The sequence below is a fragment of the Culex pipiens genome, chromosome 2, assembly GCF_016801865.2.
Source record: "Culex pipiens pallens isolate TS chromosome 2, TS_CPP_V2, whole genome shotgun sequence".
NCBI classification, from domain to species: Eukaryota; Metazoa; Arthropoda; class Insecta; order Diptera; family Culicidae; genus Culex; species Culex pipiens.
Genome location: NC_068938.1, coordinates 7,610,033 through 7,629,919, shown reverse-complemented (window position 1 = coordinate 7,629,919; position 19,887 = coordinate 7,610,033). Strand labels below are relative to the sequence as shown.

At 36.3% G+C, this 19,887-nt stretch overlaps 1 protein-coding gene across 1 annotated transcript in view; it reads left to right on the top strand.

Moving 5' to 3' along the window:
* The window catches only part of LOC120425170 (probable serine/threonine-protein kinase dyrk1), a 171,748-nt gene that overhangs the window by 43,380 nt on the left and 108,481 nt on the right, over positions 1-19,887 (top strand). The window contains 1 exon segment of the mRNA XM_052708641.1: positions 19,589-19,633. The gene's annotated coding sequence lies outside the window, so the exon portion shown is untranslated.

Genomic DNA, 19,887 nt, shown 5'->3' with positions numbered 1-19,887 from the left:
AAAACAGCGAGAACTTAGCGTGACATGGCTCGAAAGTTGGTGTATTTTAGCTTTTGGAATTTTCTGGTTGGGCAAATTAAACAACTAACTTGCAAGCCCGCGGTTTCAAGGCGACAATGGTAAAGTTGGAACACTGGAAAATTAGTTTGTTTATGGTCGAAATTTACACACCAAACATTGGTTAAGGTGCATACTTTAGGCTTGAGTTTTTTTTCAAGACCTTTCTTTTATATATCTGAGAAAGAAGGATAACAATTCCAAAAAATGTAACAACACATTGGATTAGCGCCACATCATTACACCAAATTAAGCTCAACCACAAAGTGTCATTTCGGTGGCCAAACAATACACTCAACTGGAGGACCATTGCCAACCGGAAGTGGGTGGAAGACACCGAGCGCACCAAATAAATCCTGGCCACAAAACGTTTACAGAACACTGTGAAAAAAGATGGCGATTTCTGTTGAATTTGTTCGAAACAATTTTAACAGATTTTATATTTTTGAATAATATTTGGAAAGAATATTAAAATTTCTATTTTAAATATTTTTTTTATACTGTGAAAATCGAAAAAACAACAATAACTTCGAATGAATTTCCATCCCTGTAGATGGCGTTAACGGTCACAACAAAAGCAACAAAAAAAGATTTAATTTCATTAAAAGTGTTTTTTTTTTTCATTCGTTTGCACTCGCCAGCTCTTCCTTACCCAACACTGGCTGCAGACGTGATCACGTCCTGAAAAGGAAGTTAGAGATTCTATTTGGAGCAGGAAGTGCACGGAGAAAAATCGTTTTTGATTTCCATAAATATTGCCTAACGATTCGGAAAACTTGTACAAATTGACTGAAATCTAATTGCAAACTTATTTCTCTCCGTGTCCATTTTCCACGTTCAATTTCCTTGCAAACTTATACATAATACCAACATTGAAATGGAACGTGCCATTTTCCGAATCCTCCCACTCTTCGCTCAAGAATTGCCTTTTGTTTTCACCGCCACCCTTCGGAAAAGCCAGACTTTTCGTCACGCGCTCTTCATTTTCCACTTTATTGAGCACAGGAATCTGAAAATGATGATAATGTTTTCCCTTCGAAAGGGGGTGCCTCACCAGAAAACCACCCTCTTTTAAGGGTGTTTGGACTGTTTGGAATTTCAAGTGTTTTTTTTTCTAAAAATCAACATGAAAATCATCCAAAGGAATGGAACGTAATAAAAACACTTCCCCAGTCTAGGGGAGTGGAATGCGACACAATCGTTTCGGTGGGCACTAAAAAATGAAGTACACTCAGAGAAAAAAATGTGTGCTTCTAAAACCTTTCATGCTCTTCTTCTCCAAAGAGAAAAAAAGCATTTTCCAACGCTGCTTATTGCTTGTTGTCACAATAAATTCCAGACCAAGCTGGGTGATGTCGAGAGTTTATTTTTGTTTGCAAATAAATGTGTTTCCTGCTGGCCTAGAGCGAGCCTTGGGAGCTACTCGCTGCACAGGAACAGGATAAATGCGTTTCTGCTGAGTGGAAAACGTTTCTAAAGCTTGTTATAAATGTGTTTGCCCTTAGGGAACAGGACTGCAGTGGAAATTACTTGTTTTGAGGTGGCTTTGAAATTGTTATGCAATTGTTGACATTCATCCAATCTAATAATATGTTCAAAAAGATTTTAGAGAATATAAAAAAAAGTTTTCAATGCCTTTCTCATTTCAAGAGCAGATCCACAAAAAACGGAAAAGAGTTGTTGGAATTTCAAATTCAAACGAATCATTAATTTCTTAAAAAGTATTAAATTTTTTAAAGGAAAAAAAAACATGCAATCGTTCTTTTTTTCAAACACAGTCTAGACTCGATTATCCGAAGCGTTCAACTATCAGACGTTTTGTTTGTCCGAATGAATTGATTTTTTTCCGATGACTTTGGATTATTTAAGCTTGACTGTTATTTAACATCGAATTGGAAGACAAATTTTGAAATCTTCAATTTATTAAATTAATTAAAAGTATTTTTACTAAATTTTTGAATTATTAATTAATTGATTACTTAATCAATGAAGTAATAATCAATAATTTACACTTGAATTTTAAAAAAATTATATATCATCAAAAAACAAAAAAAAAACTATTATTTTTATAAGTCAGCTTAGACATAACTTTTCTAGAGTAATATTTCAAATTGCTATATATTCTAGAAAAAGCATTTCACGTTTTGAGACAAAAAGGTTCCAATGGATTATAAAAAAAGATTTTTTTTGTTGAAGTTGATTTTTTTTTGCCTTTAAAAACGTTATTAAATTATATACAAAGAGTTCATTTATTGGAAAACGTGTGATCACCTATCCTATTTTACAATTTAAAGGGAATTTGATTCAACTTTGGGATCATTGATGGCTGGCGTGAATTTAAAAATCAGATTTTACAAAGCATGAAAAAGTAACAATTAAATTTTAAATGATTTGTAAACACATAACACAAAAACTGAGAATTGACGAAGCAAAAAACAGATATCATGACGAATTTTTCCTTTCAACTAATCACTGAAAAAAAAATTGGATAAATATCAAAATTTAAACCACAAGCCATGTTACTAACATTAATATACAAATTGTGTTTTAAGATACATTTTACATTTGCCCTATTGTTTTGCAATCATTAGTTTTCAAAATAACTATATATTTACAAAACAAAAATTGCAGTGCTGGACGACGGAATTTTACAAAAATTAAAATAGCAAAACTATTAATAAACACAGGGGAATGCATTCGAAAATGTTTCAAGCTGTTTACACTGACAAATCCGTTAAAATGTTGATGCCTTTAAAAGAAATTTGGCCCGTGATTTTTTGTACCGATTTTGAAGGGACTTAAAGTTATAAAAATACGGTCTAAATACGGTATTATGTGAATATTTTGAAATTTTCAAAAAAAAAACTCGAAAAAAATGAAAAAGCTTTAACAATTTCGCTTTGTTTGATATCCATGTTGCATATTTTGAAATTTTTTATTATTTTCGAACAAAAACGGTAGTTGGTGAAATTTTTAGAATTTTCAAAAAAAATCCCGAATAAATTGAAAAAGCATTCGAAATTTCAATTTGTTTGAACCCACACTGCAAATTTAAAAAAAAAATGAGTTTTTTCGAAAAAATACAGTAATTTGTGAAAATTTAAGAATTTGTAAAGAAAACTCAAATAAGTCAAAAATGCATACAAATTGCGTGTATTATACAAAAAAAACTTTGATAAACTGAATAAAAATCGCTATTGCAAATTATGAAAATTAAAGTTTTTTTTCCGAAAAATACGGTATTTTGAGAAAATTTTAGCCTACCAAAAATAAATACTTTAATAAAGTGAAAAAAAACATCCAAAAATCGCCTCGTTTGCAAATTTCAAAAATTATATTTTTAAGATTATAAGATTATTGTATTTAAAAGAAATATCGAAATAACGATAAGAATAACGATAACCATTAAATATTTGCTGATTTTTTATTTAAATAATTTGTCACTTAATCTTGATTTGCAACACTTTTTTTATTTTTTTTCATTTTTTGATATGTTTTGGAAGAAATCAATTTCCAGATTGTGCAAACAATCTTTGACCGAGTTATGATTTTTTTTAATAATTACTGATTTTTCAAAAAAATCGAAATATTGCTCGCAAAAAATTTTCACCATGATTTTTTCATGTAAAATCAAATTTGCAGTCAAAAAGTACTCAAGTGAAATTTTGATAATGTGCACCGTTTTCAATTTAAATACATTTTTAGGTACCGTAAACCGGGGTGACTTTGATAGGATTTCAATTTGTTTTTGGAATATTTTCCAACAGGTAAGCTTTTTCTCAAGATTATTATTTTTAAAACATGTACTGGGGTAGGCCACACAAAGTCCATGCACTATTTTGGAAAAAAAAGTTTTTTCAATAGTGTTTAGAAAAATAGTTACGTTAAAAATTCCTAGTTCAAATTCCGGGGTGACTTTGATAGTCATAGTTTTTCTTGTTAAAATCATATTTAAGATGTTCAAACTTTATTTGTACGTTAAATGTAGCATCACTAAAGTAGCTGATATAGTTTTTAAGAAAAAAAGTTCAAGATGGTATGTCAGAGACATAACCGATAGACATAGGACAAAACAATTTGAATGTGTTTTTGGATTGCTAGTGAAATCTGAAATAAGATTTTTTTATTTTGTTTCATAGATTTGTCGGCAAAATTATCATAAATGTTCTCCCAAGGTGAACCTTCTATGAGGGCACCGGCAACTCCAGGTTGTGGCCACTACGGTCGAAATGTCAATTTTCATGTTCAGTATCAAAAACCATGAATTTTGATATCCATATTGCCACAACTCGTATGGTTCTGTTAAAGACCCTCCGGGCCCCGGGGAAACCTGCTTTGAGATCACCGGTCACTCAAGGTTGTGGCCACTACTGTCGGAATGTCAATTTTCATGTACAGTATCAAAAACCATGAATTTTGATACCAATATGCCACAACTCGTATGGTTCTGTAAAAAGTCCTCCGGGCCCCGGGGGAACCTGCTTTAAGGGCACCGGCCACTCCAGGTTGTGGCCACTACTGTCGAAATGGCCATTATGTTCAGTATCAAAAACCATGAATTTTGATACCCATATTGCCACAACTCGTATGTTTCTGTAAATGTCCCCCCAGGCCCCGGGGGAACCTTCTTTGAGGGCACCGGCCACTCCAGGTTGTGGCCACTACTGTCCAAATGGCCATTATTATGTTCAGTATAAAAAACCATGAATTTTGATACCCATATTGCCACAACTCGTATGTTTCTGTAAATGTCCCCCCAGGCCCCGGAGGAACCTTCTTTGAGGGCACCGGCCACTCCAGGTTGTGGCCACTACTGTCGAAATGGCCATTATTATGTTCAGTATAAAAAACCATGAATTTTGATACCCATATTGCCACAACTCGTATGTTTCTGTAAATGTCCCCCCAGGCCCCGGGGGAACCTTCTTTGAGGGCACCGGCCACTCCAGGTTGTGGCCACTACTGTCGAAATGGCCATTATTATGTTCAGTATCAAAAACAATGAATTTTGATACCCATATTGCCACAACTCGTATGTTTCTGTAAATGTCCCCCCAGGCCCCGGGGGAACCTTCTTTGAGGGCACCGGCCACTCCAGGTTGTGGCCACTACTGTCAAAATGGCCATTATTATGTTCAGTATCAAAAACCATGAATTTTGATACCCATATTGCCACAACTCGTATGTTTCTGTAAATGTCCCCCCAGGCCCCGGAGGAACCTTCTTTGAGGGCACCGGCCACTCCAGGTTGTGGCCACTACTGTCGAAATGGCCATTATTATGTTCAGTATCAAAAACCATGAATTTTGATACCCATATTGCCACAACTCGTATGTTTCTGTAAATGTCCCCCCAGGCCCCGGAGGAACCTTCTTTGAGGGCACCGGCCACTCCAGGTTGTGGCCACTACTGTCGAAATGGCCATTATTATGTTCAGTATCAAAAACCATGAATTTTGATACCCATATTGCCACAACTCGTATGTTTCTGTAAATGTCCCCCCAGGCCCCGGGGGAACCTTCTTTGAGGGCACCGGCCACTCCAGGTTGTGGCCACTACTGTCGAAATGGCCATTATTATGTTCAGTATCAAAAACCATGAATTTTGATACCCATATTGCCACAACTCGTATGTTTCTGTAAATGTCCCCCCAGGCCCCGGGGGAACCTTCTTTGAGGGCACCGGCCACTCCAGGTTGTGGCCACTACTGTCGAAATGGCCATTATTATGTTCAGTATCAAAAACCATGAATTTTGATACCCATATTGCCACAACTCGTATGTTTCTGTAAATGTCCCCCCAGGCCCCGGGGGAACCTTCTTCGAGGGCACCGGCCACTCCAGGTTGTGGCCACTACTGTCGAAATGGCCATTATTATGTTCAGTATAAAAAACCATGAATTTTGATACCCATATTGCCACAACTCGTATGTTTCTGTAAATGTCCCCCCAGGCCCCGGGGGAACCTTCTTTGAGGGCACCGGCCACTCCAGGTTGTGGCCACTACTGTCGAAATGGCCATTATTATGTTCAGTATAAAAAACCATGAATTTTGATACCCATATTGCCACAACTCGTATGTTTCTGTAAATGTCCCCCCAGGCCCCGGGGGAACCTTCTTTGAGGGCACCGGCCACTCCAGGTTGTGGCCACTACTGTCGAAATGGCCATTATTATGTTCAGTATAAAAAACCATGAATTTTGATACCCATATTGCCACAACTCGTATGTTTCTGTAAATGTCCCCCCAGGCCCCGGGGGAACCTTTTTTGAGGGCACCGGCCACTCCAGGTTGTGGCCACTACTGTCGAAATGGCCATTATTATGTTCAGTATCAAAAACCATGAATTTTTATACCCATATTGCCACAACTCGTATGTTTCTGTAAATGTCCCCCCAGGCCCCGGGGGAACCTTCTTTGAGGGCACCGGCCACTCCAGGTTGTGGCCACTACTGTCGAAATGGCCATTATTATGTTCAGTATCAAAAACCATGAATTTTGATACCCATATTGCCACAACTCGTATGTTTCTGTAAATGTCCCCCCAGGCCCCGGGGGAACCTTCTTTGAGGCCACCGGCCACTCCTGGTTTTGGCCACCACTGTCGAATTGGCCATTTTTCATGAGAACCGCCGCATCATAGCGACTTCCACGCCGTCCGCTTCGCTTGAATTTCCTCCTTCTGCTGCCGGTGGTTCTTCCTTCTGGTTGCTGGTCCTCTTCTTCTATTGGCCGCTGCTGCTGCTGCTCCGCGCCGGCCCGACGTGCACAGTTCGAGTGCTCGTTCCAAAGTGACTTGCTTTTGCGAAATTTTCTGCTTAAATAGCGGCACAGCCGGAGAACGGCACAAAAGGGGCGCGGTCTCGAATGCATACGCTCGCTCTGATTGGTCATCTGTCCGATTTGTACTGAAAAATTACTCATTTTGATTGCATGTTTTAAGTGCTTTAACTATGTTTAGTCAGACTATCTATGTAGTTAAACAATAGCTGAAGTCTTCCTCTTTCGATTGGTGGTCCAACCATCTGAATTGATTCACAGGGAAAAAAGATATAAGCGTTCAAAATGTCCCCTTTTTTAACGCTTAAAAAAGACGCTTTGGATCGAATTTCTGAACTGGCCCCCCAATATAGTAAGTAAAGACATAGTCCTATGTCAAAAAAACAAAGTTTATATTTAGTAAACTAAGTTTATAAGCTTTTTAACAAAATACATATAAATTTTAGGTAAAATTGTTCAAAAGTCAGAATTTTGCCTGAAATTTGTTAAAACTAGTTTTGTTTGTAAAATTATCGATTTATATTGCATTTTATACTGAATTCGAAGCATGAATCACAAGTTTTCACATTTTACATGAAATTTGTTCAACTGAAATTGAATATAAATTTCGAGATTTTTTAAAATTGTGTTCCAAAACCACATATTATTTATTATTTACAAACTTATTCAACCTTCTCCTAGTGGAAAATTGTCCAAAGAATCCGAAAATGCATTCCGTTTTCAGATTAAAAATCATGTTCATTGAGAAAATCATGACACTTTGAGAAGTTTAAAATAATGAGTTTCACCAACATTTTCTTAACTATAGTTAACTAACTTTTTAAACTTTTCAAAATGTTATGAAAAGTTCTCCTTGAGGTACTTTGAACACTTCTCTACCACGGTCAGTATGATTCTATGCCATTTCGTACGTATTTTAATTGTACTCTTCATTTTGCGGAAAAATCTCAAACCTATCAAAGTCACCCCGGCTATCAAAGTCACCCCGTTTTACGGTAACTATTTAGAAAATAGTCACAGTTTTTCATTTTTTCAAATTAGTGCCCATTTTTGCCTACATTTGAAAAAAATAATTTTGAAAAGCTGAGAAAATTATTTACATTTTTCCTTTTTTGAGCTATGTTGATACGACCTTTAGTTGCTGAGATATTGCCTTGCAAGTGTTTAAAAACAGGAAAATTTATGTTTTTTAAGTCTCACTCAAACAACCCACCGTTTCTAATGTCGATATCTCAGCAACTAATGGTCCGATTTACAATGTTAAAGCATGAAACATTCGTGAAATTTTCCGATCGGTTTGAAAAAATATTTTCAAAAATTTCAAATCAAGACTTACATTTTAAAAGGGCGTAATATTGATTTTTTTTAGTTCTAAGTTAGAACCCAAAATCATACTTGTATGAATAACTTTGCAAAAGAGCGTCCATAATCAATGTCAATCATGTGGCTCAAATGATAGGATAGGTTGTTTTGTTTACCTAATCGTAAAGTTTCTTTAAAGTTGAGTGCTCATAAAAAAATCAAACTTTCCCTCCCCCAAGTTAATAAAGCAATCACCCGGAGGGAAGTGACATCACTTGATACTGTCAAGTTTGCACAACTCTAAACACGCAACGACACTCCATGTTTCAAGCCACACAGCATCCACCCCGAACGCAAGGGGTCGCTCTCAGATAATGGTGTTTGATACCCGGCAGCTAAAACTGCTCGGCAAAACTACCGCGCCGTCGTCGGCGACACTAAGTCTGCTGCCAACACGACGACCAGCAACCAACGACAAGGATGATGATGGTGCGGTGAAGCAGCAGCAGCAAAAAAAAAGTACAGAAATTGAGAGCAGACTGCCTGGCTGGTGGGCCTTTCCGTCGTCATCGTCGTCCTGACTTGATGAGTTTTTCACGGTTTCACGGTTTGCGAGGAAGAGGACTCAACTCGATCCCGCGGATGGTAATCTAATTTGAAGCAGGTAGGGACAGGGAGGTGGTTGTGATTAAATGTTAACGGCTTCATCAAGGAAGACGAATTGAAAATGAAAATTATTTCCACCCACCTCGGGGCCACGGCTTGGCACTGCCACGATCCGTGATGGCACGATATTGGCCTAATTATAAGGTGGAATTAGGAAACGATATTCGTTTTTAATGGCCTAATTCCTTCAACTAGGTGAGCATTAATTGGACCTTCGGGGAAGGTTTTATTGCCTGCCCTGGAAGGTAATAATAAGGAAACGACGCGGTTTACTTGGAAGGAAATTTGCTTCCATGGAAAATTAATCATTTTGATCTACATTCCAATTAGTCGAAAAGTAATTCAGTGAAGACGCTTGGCAGCTTAAATTTGAGGAATTTAAGATGGTAATAGAACAGAGAATCAACATTCAAAGTTTGGCTTATTTGAAGTCATAAAATTTTGAAAACTAATTTTTCAATAAATATTTCAAAATGCCTAACCAAAACAACGCACAAAAGCCTCAAAATTTGTCCTTCACTGACAATGATTTGATTCCACCCCCTTCAGAACATTAACTTGAAAGGATTTTCCTGGGTTTTGGTATTGAAAAGGCAGCTTTTTCCACGTTTTTGGTCGCAAAAAAACAGCTTAAAAGATGTAAAAGGAAAAAAAAACTAAGCTCGTTGTAAAGAATCAAATGAATTATTTGAGCGAAACCGGTTCCCGTCACCGTCGCCCATGTGTGAGTGCTTTTTCTCAGAAATGGGTTTTTCTTTACATCTGCACGCTTCAGTAGGGTTGTGAGAGGAAAATGCTCTCAATGGGGGCTAAAATTGGGGAGCGAAAAGCGCGGGAAAAATAATGGCTCACATAAATCAAAGCCTGCTGCGAGCATGACGGCGGTGTTCTGTGTGTGATGTTATTTTGTAGCGTTTTCATGCTGGTTAATTGTTATATTTACTTTGTTTGAATTTCTATGTTGGAAATAAAGGTTTAGGAATTTTCTTTGATCTTTTGCACAAAATGAAAAAAAAATAACAAGAGGTTCTCGTTTTTTTTTGGCAAAAAAAACTAAACTTTTTTTTATCAAATTATGCTTTAAAAAGAAAATCAAGTAGAGGAATAATTGGTATATTATTTCCATGATACGCTACAGTCATTGTTACTCACGTTATCTAAATATTGCATATCCCACCGTAATGAATAAACACCACAAAACAACTTTTCCTGTCCGCAATTAGAGAATATTACCGTCAGTGCAGAGCTTTGAATAAAACTCGAGACACACAGAGAGAGAAAATAGAGCCAGTCAGTCGTTGCCCCCTGAAGCAAAAAAGTTATAATTATGAAAATTAGATTACTCCTCGGTAGGCGAACGCAATACCGTCCGAGTTGGCCAGGTTGGCCATCAGAGCCAGTCGAGTTGTCTGCAGAAAAAATAACCAGCTGGAGACGCATGGTGGGTGTTGTGAGTCTGCATGAAATGCACCATTTAGCCTCCCTGCAATGGTAAGCAGACACACACAGCAGGCCACGTGTTTTGCAACGAGACTGGTTACAGGGATGTGAAAAGTTTCAAGAACAAAATGAACAGAAAGATTAAAAAATGAACAAATTAAACTGAATAAGTCAAAATAGCAAAAACTGAAAATAAAAGAAAAAAATCTATCAATACTATTTTCATAGGAATTCAGGAAATTTTATGGAACGGGACTTATAATTAAAATTGAGTTATGTTCTGTAAGAAAACAATGGATTGATAGTAAACAGTTGTAAAACTAATTACGAGCAAAACTAAAAATAAAAAAAGATCGAACGAGAGGAAAGAAGGGTAGATGCTGTACATTAGGGTGACAAAAAAAGACCTCAGGGATACCCTCTAATTCGCTTCCTTAAGCAAAACTAAGTATGTAACTGTGAAAATGTGAGCTAAACTGGTTAAGGTTTAAGGGTTACTATAGATCAGGGGTGATCAAAGTATGGCCCACGGGCCCATTTTTCAAGATTTATTTCATAATTCTTAAAAATAAGGGTTTGTGAAATGTAAGTTTGTTGATAGTGTTGAAAGTGATGGATAATTCATATTTGATCTAGATTATACGACACAAATATTTTGTTGAAATACGTAAATAAAAATTTCAATGTGATTAAAAATTAGAATTTCGTGAAAGTTTTCATCAAACATTTTTTCAAAAAGATTAAAAAAGTATCCACGTGGTTTATGAATTCTCCCTTCTTTGAATTGCTAATAACTCGTCAGGGTTAACTCGAATCGTTTTGCGGTCTTCGACATAAATTTATACTCACGAATTTCACATTTGACAATGATTTGACACATTAGACGCCACCTTTTGGTGGAATTTTGATTTTTTTGCTTTTTCCTCAGGGCTGTGGAGTCGGAGTCGGAGTCGGAGCCGGAGTCGGTGGAGTCGGGTCTTTTTGGGAAGCCTGGAGTCGGAGTCGGAGTCGAAGTCGTAAATGATAACCTGTTAATCAGCTCTTACCCAAGTATGCAGTATCATCATAACTCAAAAAAAAAAAATATTGGTTTTGTAGTCAGAAATGTTTTTAAAAAAACATTGACTGCATCCTTTTGCCAATATTTATGTACCCTTAAAACTCAAATTTGACCCAATTTAATCTAGTTCTTTCTGAAATAAGTACACACACAGTCATCTTATACCGCGATAGCTAATGTCTTGGTGGTTTTAAGTAAATCAATGTTCAGGAAAAAAGTAACGAGGCACATAAAAAAATATAAATAATAATCACTATTTATGGAAATCGAAAACAAAAAAATCACTGACAGGATAACTCTTCCAACGATTATAACAATCTATTACTTGGAACTCAACATGCGCATTTTGTTTATAACTTTGTACAAAAAATTAAAAGTGTCGCGCTTAAAATATTTCAAACTGACATCAAATATAAAAAAAATGCAACTAATTTTGAAATCATCATTGAATATGTTGAATATATTAAACATATCGATTATCTTAATGTTTACTATTTCTCTACTAAAATCTGAGAATGTTGATCTTCAGGCAAACTATTTTGATATTGTTGCAAATTATCGTTTAACAAATCTCAAGATTTCAGGATAGGACAGAATTTCAAGATAAAAAAATATCCGTGACCTATAAAATATTTATTCTGTGGATTTTTGTTTTTTATCCAATCCTAAGTTTTTTCATATATTTTCATGAAGGCGCACGACCATTCATAAAGCTTCGTTTTAGGTGAAGATGCAAGAATTATCGCGTGCCTCCTTTTAAATATATAAAAAAATAAAAATTCAAAAAAACCCAAAATTACGAGGTTAAAAAAAATTCAAGGTCACGGATATTTGAAAAGGACCCCTTAAGTGTCCTTACCACGAAGATTTTTTTAGATACATTGATTTGTAATAATAAACTACTTCAGCCTTGGCGTGATGTCCATGTACGCCTTAAAATTTCAATGGAGCTTTAAAAAAAAGTTTCGTTTTAAATAGTTATTTAAAAATACAAGGTGACTATGACAGTCACTGTGCTTCTTATAAATGTCAACTTAAAAGTGAGCAAATTGAATTTATATGTTAAATCAATCATCAAGCCCAGCTTTCTTTTAATGATCATTAAAAAATAACAATTTAAAATTATAGCTTTAGGTTTCGGTCGTTCAGAACCTCATAGTGCATTGCAAAAAACATACTTTAGGCACAAAACAAATTGATATGGTGCCTTTTCCAAGCCATGGCCTTAGGAAAACTGTCAAGTACTATTGAGTGCCGATGCACGTCTGTTTTTATCAATTTAATGAAAATTTGAGGTTAAGTAAATAAATCCAAATTTACTTACCAAACTGTTCTTCTGAAAATGCCTTCAAAACTGGCGTTTTTTTATTTTTGTTTCAATAACGTCTAAAACATGTAAAACTAAAAACTTTTTTCCTTTTTTTTTCATGCGCATTTTGTTTATAACTTTGTACAAAAAATTAAAAGTGTCGCGCTTAAAATATTTCAAACTGACATCAAATATAAAAAAAATGCAACTAATTTTGAAATCATCATTGAATATGTTGAATATATTAAACATATCGATTATCTTAATGTTTACTATTTCTCTACTAAAATCTGAGAATGTTGATCTTCAGGCAAACTATTTTGATATTGTTGCAAATTATCGTTTAACAAATCTCAAGATTTCAGGATAGGACAGAATTTCAAGATAAAAAAATATCCGTGACCTATAAAATATTTATTCTGTGGATTTTTGTTTTTTATCCAATCCTAAGTTTTTTCATATATTTTCATGAAGGCGCACGACCATTCATGAAGCTTCGTTTTAGGTGAAGATGCAAGAATTATCGCGTGCCTCCTTTTAAATATATAAAAAAATAAAAATTCAAAAAAACCCAAAATTACGAGGTTAAAAAAAATTCAAGGTCACGGATATTTGAAAAGGGCCCCTTAAGTGTCCTTACCACGAAGATTTTTTTAGATACATTGATTTGTAATAATAAACTACTTCAGCCTTGGCGTGATGTCCATGTACGCCTTAAAATTTCAATGGAGCTTTAAAAAAAAGTTTCGTTTTAAATAGTTATTTAAAAATACAAGGTGACTATGACAGTCACTGTGCTTCTTATAAATGTCAACTTAAAAGTGAGCAAATTGAATTTATATGTTAAATCAATCATCAAGCCCAGCTTTCTTTTAATGATCATTAAAAAATAACAATTTAAAATTATAGCTTTAGGTTTCGGTCGTTCAGAACCTCATAGTGCATTGCAAAAAACATACTTTAGGCACAAAACAAATTGATATGGTGCCTTTTCCAAGCCATGGCCTTAGGAAAACTGTCAAGTACTATTGAGTGCCGATGCACGTCTGTTTTTATCAATTTAATGAAAATTTGAGGTTAAGTAAATAAATCCAAATTTACTTACCAAACTGTTCTTCTGAAAATGCCTTCAAAACTGGCGTTTTTTTATTTTTGTTTCAATAACGTCTAAAACATGTAAAACTAAAAACTTTTTTCCTTTTTTTTTCACTTGAAGAGTTTTTAAATAATCCTATTTATCAATGTTTTCGAAATAATAGTAAACTAACTTTTGAAATATTTAAAAATATGTGGAGTCGGAGTCGGAGCCAACCATTTTTTGAAAGCTGGAGTCGGAGTCGGAGTCGGAGTCGGCTTGAGTTGGTGGGCCGGAGTTGGAGTCGGTTGAATCTGAAAGCCGGAGCCGGAGTCGGAGTCGGAGTCGGCTAATCCCAGAAAGCCGGAGTCGGAGTCGGAGTTGGAGTCGCTTGAAATATGACCCGACTCCGCAGCCCTGTTTTTCCCATACTTTTTTGCGGTTTTTCCATACAAACTTCAACGGTAAAAAGTAATTCTCATACCTTAACCGATTGGCTCAAAATTTGCACAATAACACATTTTCAGCTAATGATTCAAACCTGGGATATCTTTTAAAATTTTCCAAAATTTTATTTTTTTTTCTAGTCACCCTACGGTACTTAAACTTGACATAAACTTTATGAAAATATGCAATTGATATTTAATTTTACATCTTAAAATCAAGCATTTTTGTTTTTTAATGGAATCATACAAATTTGAACAGGTTAAATATTATTTGAAAACAATAATTGTAGCACTTTTTAAAAAGTAATAAAAAGTAGTCTGGCAAAAAAAAGTAATGACTCCATTTAAATTATAAAATTCCACCAAAATTCTCTTATGATCGATATTTGATTCTTCTAATATTAAAAAAGAAACATGTGGAATGTTTAGTAAGATTTAGTCACATTTGGTTCTTTTTTGATTTTTTTAAGTTTTGATCTATGGACATGTTAGCGGCAAAAGAAAATTAATGAAAAACAAAAATTAAATGTTCCGTTCAAAAACCATGGTTTTATCATGAGAATATTTTATGTTATGCACCCAAAGAAAAAATATATATCAAAATCTGCAACAGTGGATTTGCTGCAGAAAATGTTACATTTTCTAACAGTTTTTGCAGCAAGCTCATAGCTCATTTTTGCCCGTGTGTAAATATGTCAGCGATCTGCAGTTCTCACCAACACATATAATGCTGGCGCGTCCTCGAGCAACACTCCAGAGACAAGATTATGTTGGTGCTCTGTCCCTCTCAATTCATCAAGCGTCTATGGCGCGGTAGTAGCGTGTCGTACCAATAACCAAGAAGTTGATGGTTCAATTTTCGTTCCGTTTAGATTTTTTTCTTTAATACAATCAATCAGCCATCGGTAATGTCGATAATTGTCGGTAACGGGCAGAAATGTCATACCCCTATATCGCAAAAAATGCATAAGGACAGATTTCATGCAGATTCTGATATACTTTCATGCCGCCATGCATCACAATCATGCTACTTCCTGTTGGGGTGGTTATGTACCAGAAAAATATTTATACAATCTTTCGAATTTATACTTTTCCAAATAGAATTTAATATTGAAGATTTGGCAACACTGCCAAAAGCAACTCAAGTGGAATTTAGAGGACACATGTAAAAAAAATATTTCATTGTAATGATAAGATAGGCATTTAAAAAAAATAAAATTTCAATAAGACATCTAAGTTTGAGATATGACAACACTGATATAAAATATCGGTTTTAAGTAAAATATTCAAGGTTAGACCTTGAAAATTAAAATTATAATGATTTCTCGATCCAAACCACTGTAAAATTGCAAACTTTTCATCCCTGACCAGTTGCAGTGTGCCTATGCAGCAGACAGTTGCTATTAATACCAACACCCATAAGGTCACTCGCACACACACACTCACACGTGTGCATCCTGTCTAGAGGCCTCCGTCGAAGCAGGCTCTGGATGGCTTTTCCTCGAATCAGCCGCCGTGGCTTGCTTTGCCGGCCCGTATGGCGGGTTCAATAAACATATGACGGGGGTTGCGTGTCACATGCACACTAAAGGAGGAGGGCGCGCCGCCTACTTTGCCGACCCAACAGTGCTGCCATCTGACACGCGACAGTGATGAAGGTGAAAGCCGATTAGAGCGGGAAAAAAACGTTGTGGATTCGTGGGAAAATAGAGCCATTCTTGGGGCTGGAAAGGGCCTTTTTTATCCCCTGCGTTTTTCTCTTCAATTTCCATATTTTCATAGACTTTGCATACACGCCAACTGGAGTTGTTTTGGGCTGCTGATGAGTGCTAACGACTTTTTTTTTATTTGCAGTAGAAATACTTTTGAAGTTGGAATTCTGACACAATAAACGGAATCAACAAATTGAGAATCAACAAAATTAATGAAAAATGTTCAAGGATATTTGTTTCACAATCAATGCGTCCTTTGAAGTGTTTCCCCAACAGCACTCTCTTTATCTCAAGGATCTCGCGTACATCCAATCTTCTTGAAGCATGTCACGATGCTGGTTTAGGAACTAGAAAAAAGCAATTTCTTGCGAGACGAAAAGACTGCTTTCCGCTATCATCGTGATTAATTTCATCACTCTTGAACTCACGGAAAAAAAAGCTCATATTGGGTAAACTTTCACGTTTCCTCTCAGCGTGTTCAAACAAAAAATTATCCCGCTTAATTCACACCCAGGTCACACACACCCGCTAACCACCATCATCATCTTGAAAAGTTCCTCCTCGAACTTCAGGGGGTAGGTTCAGGTGCTTTGAAGTGCCACCACGTGGCGTGGGTGAGTGCACACGTGGAGGGAAAAAAATAAAAGAAAGCACTGAAAAAGGACCATAATTCATAATATATCGATTTGATATTAATAGAACGTCGGACGGATGTGGCAAGCCGAGGTGACAGGAAAAAGTGAAAGCCATTTTTTGCCACACATTCCCCCGCGTCAAATTCCCACACATAGTAAGAGAAAAGTTGAGTTTGGTGGAATTTTTTTATCCGGGAGTCCACTGTCGAGAGCTTGTGGTGCATACTTTCCAATTAGTTTTGAGAAAGTTAGTCCACGTCAGATTATTGGAAACTGCTCCGAGGGGAATGTGTGTGTGTTTGATAAGTTATTATGCAAGCTGGGTAGAATTTTAATGGGGAATCATATCGGTTTTGGTGGTTTGAAAAGAAAAAGTTTGCTGAATTGTTCCGTGTTGGACAGGCTATTAGTGAAGTTGGTCCTTTTTGAATTGGATTTATCAGAGTTCAATATATTTTCAGTGTTTTCATATCCCACTAACTTTTACTCTGTACCAATTGCTATCAATTTCACTATTGATCTTGTGACAATTGACTTGTTAGAATATTTCAGCAAATAAAAGACTTTTTTGATAATGAGAAGAATGTTTAAAAAAAAACTTCGATATTGAAAAGAGTCACTTTTAACAATGAATTCGGACCATTAGTTTCCAATCGCTGAACAAAAACCGTAATCTAATTGGGCAACACTGAGCAAATCTAATTATTTATGTATTTTTTAATCTTTGCATGACCATATCTAACCAACTAAAGATCGTACCAACAAAGCTTAAAACATAATGCTGTCAACTTTTTTTTATAATTTATAATATTTCCAAAAGTTGTAAGTTTTTCTAAGATTATTTACTTGAAAAGATGGTCTTTTTAGACCCCTGAAACATATAAAAAAACGCATCGAGAAAAGTGTGTTTGTCAAGGTTTTTGTGAAAATCAATTTAAAATTACAAAAAAATAAGCAAAACAAAATTGTCTCATTCATACCTACAATATTGCCGTAAACACAAAATTTATCCAAAAAAATCCTTTAAAAAATACCGCTTTTTTATTTTCTCAAACCATTTTTATATGGACAGCTGTCAAATTTGTAAAGGATTTGAATGTATTTGTATGGACAAAATGGACAATTTTTTTTGGGCAAAATGAAGGCACCCAAAAAGTTTCAGTTAATTAAAAATTATAATAAATAGCATTTAAAATTATTATAACTTCTCTACGGCAAGATTCTTACTGGGCTCTAGGCATTCGAATCAGTGAGTGAGTGAGTGAGTTAGTGAATAAGTGAGTAAAGTTAGTGAGTGATTAAGTTAGTGAGTAAGTCAGTGAGTGTGTGAGTGAGTAAGCAGCGGTTAAGTATGTGAGTGAGTGAGTGATTGAGGGAATGACTTAAATAGTCAGTGAGTGAGTGAGTAAAAGAGTGAGTAAGTGAGTGAGTATGTGAATGAGTAAGTGAGTGAGTGAGTGAGTGAGTGAGTGAGCAAATGAGTGAGTAAGTGAGTGAGTATGTGAGTGAGTAAGTGAGTAAGTAAGTAGTGAGAGGTTAAGTAAATGAGTGAGTGAGTGAGTGAGTGATTGAGGGAATGACTTAAATAGTCAGTGAGTGAGTGAGTAAAAGAGTGAGTAAGTGAGTGAGTATGTAAATGAGTAAATGAGTGAGTAAGTAACTGAGTAAGTGAGTGAGTAAGTGAGTGAGTAAGTGAGTGAGTAAGTGAGTGAGTGAGTAAATGACAGAGTAAGTGAATTAGTAAGTGTTAGTAATCGAGTAAGTGAGTGAGTGAATGAAGTAGTGAGTTAATGATTGAGGGAACGAGTTAGGTAGTTAGTGAGTGAGTGAATAATTAAGTGAGTAAGAGTTAGATTTAAATTAGTTAGTAAGTGAGGGAGTAAATGATTGAGCAAATGGAGAAGTGATTGTACAAAATGTAAGTGAACGAGTGGATAATTAAGGGAGTGAGTTAGTGCCTGATTACTTCAGAAATCCCGACACACAACTAGCAAAAATTGATACAAAACAAGCTCTAGAAACATTCCAAAAGTTTAATCAATATATATTTAATAATGATGGCCTAAAAATTTGCGGTAATGTTATTACCATTATTTTTCCACTGCAACAAACGATATCACGGTGTCAATAACTTCCACCCTCAAAACCACCACCACCACGAGTTACAACGCTCGTATCATTTCGCTGCGGTTTCACCTTAAACCACCCCTTATCGACAGCTGTGTTGTACACCCATATCACACCACCAAAAGCCTTTCACCACACACAGCCACGCAACCTCATCAAAGGGTTTCACGGCGCACAATAACGCGGAACCACGTGCAACTCCCCGTGGGATCCTGTCGGGATCATTCCCTTTTCCGTTGAGCTGAGGGGCACACGCATGAGCTGCGTTTGAAGGGTTGTTGGGGTAAGAGTGCAAAATCGGTACTTGACTTTAGGGGTATATCTCAAAATTGCCCCTTTACCCCATAACTCGTTGTCTTCATCGTGGGAGTTCATCAATTCTCGGGAAAATTTTCCACCCCTGGGGGGGTGTGTGAAATTGATTTTGTCTTCACCTTGTCACCGTTTCACGGGGGCGATAAGTAACGGTGATAAATCGTCGTGTCGTTTGTCTTGTTTAGGAAAATCCAGGTGCGCGTCAACAAGGTCAAAGATTCTCGCCGCCTCTAATTTCCACCAATCACGCGATTTCGACAAAGGGCGAGCCCGTATCGATGTCAATTTGTCGCTGCGCGACGACGACCTTCAACAACAACAGGCCTTCATTAGTCTAGGCTCCCGAGATTGACTGGAAAGTTGCCTCAAGAGCAACGAATGTCTCGTCAAGTTGCGCGCCAAAACTTTTTCCGACAAGGGCGAGGAAAAAAAAAGTTAATTTTGTCCTAATTGATGACGTCAATCAAGGACGCACACACAAACCAGAACACTTGAGGGGCTCAATTTCGGTAATGGCCCTTTTGGCCTCGACGGGGGAGGCAAAAAAAAGTTTCCAAATTGGGATTGGTGTTTGTCAGTCTTCCGGGCAGAGCCGGAACCTGTGCCAATATGGTTGTGATATTTTTCGCTAATGGTTTCTCTTTGTTCTTTGTTTTGATTTCAGATTGTCAACGGCGTCAGCAATTTGTGGGTCATTCGGTGAAACAAGGTAAGCATCAGTGAATTTTGCGTTGATTTATCTTAGAATTTTGTTCATGATTTTGCGAAGGAAAATGCCTGCGAATAAAAAAATACTTAAATAGCATACACTCATAGCTACAAGAAAAATCATTTAACAAGGATATCTTGTCTGCGTACCCGCGGTTATTCGCAGTATGCCAAGCGTCACAGTTGGCACACTTTGCGTTCTCCTTGATTTGCTCGTTTGATTGTAGATTTGACTGAATCATAAGCCTCACAAAT